The 3546-nt window shown below is 39.2% G+C and overlaps 1 long non-coding RNA gene across 1 annotated transcript; it reads right to left on the reverse strand.

Moving 5' to 3' along the window:
- On the reverse strand, positions 1–1230 carry LOC112269748. The gene is made up of 2 exons (XR_002961690.1): positions 609–1230; positions 1–479 (listed from the first exon to the last, which is right to left on the reverse strand). It is a non-coding gene; the product is annotated as an uncharacterized LOC112269748 (long non-coding RNA).
- Positions 1231–3546: the final 2316 nt, after the last annotated feature.

Raw genomic sequence — 3546 nt, forward strand, 5'->3', positions numbered from 1 at the left:
TAATACACAAAACCAGTAATGATTACATTTAAATATTAATCATTACATCTGACATAACAGATCAAATGTAAGATGGAATTCATCATAATTACTTAAACATATTTTATGAAAATCTTGAGATAGATTACATAAAATGTGCTTAAGTAATTAGAGGATCCATCTTTTATCTGTCTCGTTTATTCAGATGTCATCGTTAGGAAGTACTCCCTCCGTTTCACAGAGATTGGTGCGGTTTTGAACTAGTTTTAGTTCAAAGCGAGGGAGCAGTAAATCTTGCAACACGACTACACACGAGGATGTCATCGTAGGAAGTAGTAAATCTTGCAACACGACTACACGTGGGCTTGCTTTCGTGTCCATCTTGTCAAGCTGCCATGGCCATTTTCGTTGCTTCGGATGCTGTATTGTTTTTTAAATTCAGACCGGAATGTGACCAGCTGTGTTTTGTAAGAAGCAAACCCGTGAAAAGAGCCTGTGTTCTGTAAGATGCAAACCCGTGAAGGGAAGTTAATCTATGGCTTAGCAGTAATATAGCCTTGACAAAAAAAACATAAATCCCAGGTACGTAATGGGATTCAGCAAACAGTACCGTGTAGACTGCAACATACCTTTTTGCCATTTCTGTGAGAAAAGAAATACGGCAATATTCCAACAGTATGGATGTAGCGGACCAATGAAATTGCCAGACAGTTTTCCTTTTTATCATCAGGGAGGGAAAACACCTCAACGACAACCATAACATCCATCCTCCCAAAGGGAGTGGGACCGTGCTTCCAAAGGTTCTACATCACAACGATGTTTAAAAACAAATGTAAGGCTAGAGAAAGAAAAGAAATACTACTACGTACTAAAATTCGAACAAAAACGACAGACCGAGCCATTTTTTGACATCACACATCCAGATTGCTTATGAAACCACCCAGTGCATTCAACGACAGCAAGCTTGTTGCAGCCGCCCCATCAGATGTGCTTGTTCGCTCCGTTGATGCACCAACTGATGACAGGAGCTAACCTCCACGAGCGAATCTGTTTAGCACCATCTTTGTTGGAAAGAACTTCTTAGCTTTTGCATGATCCTTCTGCTAAAGAGCTCCGGTTTTTCTCCCTCTAGTTCCTTGTAATTTGTAAAGAACTTTCCACTCCTTGTAACAAGGAAGAATGAGTGGTTAAACACAAAATCATTCCTATACCTCCCCACTCCCCACAGTATAGCAGAAGAGACTGTTTAAACCATCATGTGTTTGTTCCTTAATCAGAAATTCATAAGCTGGCTAAAGACTCAAAATCAGAGATTTGTACACCAAAGAAGGAACTCTGACCAGATGATGATGATGAATGGATTCTTTTTCATCACAGTACACACATAGCTCAGGCTTCTTTAAATTTCTCTTCTTTAGGTTATCTCTGGTCATGATATTTATTCTGAGCTACCAGCCAAAGAAACACTGAACTCTAGGAGGAATTTTAAGTTTCCAAACCACAGGGAGGAAAATGGACTGTACACCCCTAGAATTGATGATAGCATAGAGAGAACTAGAAGAGTATGTCCCTTTAGATTGATGCCAAACAGTTTACATAGCTCCGATATACTACCTTCTTGACTGTCACTTACCTCAATTACAACAGCTGCACCACACTCCTTGCATCATACAAGTTATCACAAATAGTGAATATTCTGATGCCCTAAATCCTCGGTATGCTAACTGCATGACAACCTAGAAACCTACAGTCTATATAGCTATAATGATAGCACAAGGAGAGACGTGATCAGATTGTATTCATCTCATAAAACAGAATAACGACCTTCTGTACCCTGGACAAAATGAACTATGAAACCACCAAAGCACTCAGCAGCGTGGAATAGCATCAGGAATCAATTAGCTTTGAAACCAGAATTCAGGGAAAACCTAAATACTTTTTGCGACATAAATAGTTGAATAGGCAGGAAAAAAAGAAAGGAAATGCTGACCTTAATCTGACATTGTAAATAAGTGATGATAAATATAGAAGCCCCTGAATCGAACAGACCTTTATCTGTTCGAAATATTAACAATGAAACTGAGATGCTTATATCTTGAGATTTTACTCTCCTAGATCGACTCCTTATCAGGAAACAACCACACTCTATTTAAGAAACTTAAAAGTTAGGAGAGCAAACCCAAACAAAGATTGGGCAATAGATAATACATATAATTAGCATTCAGAGTGCAGCAAAGGCACAGCCAAAAAAACTTGCTTCTCATATGGTGGCAGCCCCTCAAAAGCACAGCCAACCTCCCAACACATCCCATCCCTCTCTCTGACAGCATACGATAAGTTAGAAAAAAAGTAAGCACACGCTAAAAGAATAAAACTAAACAAATTGGCACCTCTGTGGACAAACAAAGTACTCGAACCTGAAAAAACTAGAGATAAATATACCATACATGCAAAAAGAAAACATGGAGTACACATAGTGGTGGCACACAAGGGTGCATACATGGATATGGAAAAATGTAGAATATATAATGTGGCGCTCCAGAAGGAATTAAGGCAACTACAGCAATAACAGTGGCGCTGATCAAAATGGAGCAAAACAGGAACTACGGCAGTTAGAGCAATGTTGTCAATCGCCATGGTGCAGAACATGAGGAAATAACTGAAAATACAAAGTAACATGAAATACAAAGTCCACAAAAAAGAGAAGCAGCACCTGAAGACACCAGATCTGCAGAGAACATAAAATAAAACCTCGATGACATAATGCATCATACAAAATGAATAATTTGGAAACGAATGTCATACAACTAAACTTTTATGTTAATTAGTACACGAGTGCAATATCAATGTTCAAAATACATTTCAGGAGAGTGCATCTAATAATCTGTAACAGTGAATCTGCATTGCTAGGAGCAAGATGGCCATTTGAAATTTGCAGTTTGTCCATACAAAGTCCTGTGAAGTTGCTACAGCAATCAAGGACTGAGCATAAGCTTACTGAAATATGAAGCTACTCGCCACCAGTTACTCTTAGATTCCAGTTCTTTTGGAAGCAACTAAGCTCCTCCAGGCATAGCACATGCTGCAGTGCACTTGTTTAAAAGGGCCAACACATTTTTGTCAGGCAACTTTTTCTTTAAATTTTATAAGGAGCAGCTTGTAACAGGAGTGCGTAACTGCCCCACAAACTTCTGTTTGGGTTTCATATCTAGCCTACCCCAACTTGCTTGGGACAAAAGGCTTAGTTGTTGTTGTTGTTGTTGCAGCTTGTAACAGGAATGCGTAACTGCCACATCAACAATGTACGTCATTATGTAATCAAAGATCTCTTTTATTGAGATAAATATCTAAGAGAAATCAATGCATTCTCTTTTCCTCGAATCTCTTAAGGTTTTTGCAAAGAGGTCTCAGAGACTTGCCCAGGGAAGTGCTTCCAAAAAACTTAAGTTAGCCATGCTATGGAGAATGGAGGTGGCTGAAATTCAAGTAGTCCTGATTCATGCGTGTGACGCAGATCCTCAAATTGGGAGCGTTGCTGGGGTTGCTCATTGGTATCGGGACAGCAAA

This window comes from Brachypodium distachyon, chromosome 1, assembly GCF_000005505.3.
Source record: "Brachypodium distachyon strain Bd21 chromosome 1, Brachypodium_distachyon_v3.0, whole genome shotgun sequence".
In the NCBI taxonomy this organism is placed as follows: domain Eukaryota; kingdom Viridiplantae; phylum Streptophyta; class Magnoliopsida; order Poales; family Poaceae; genus Brachypodium; species Brachypodium distachyon.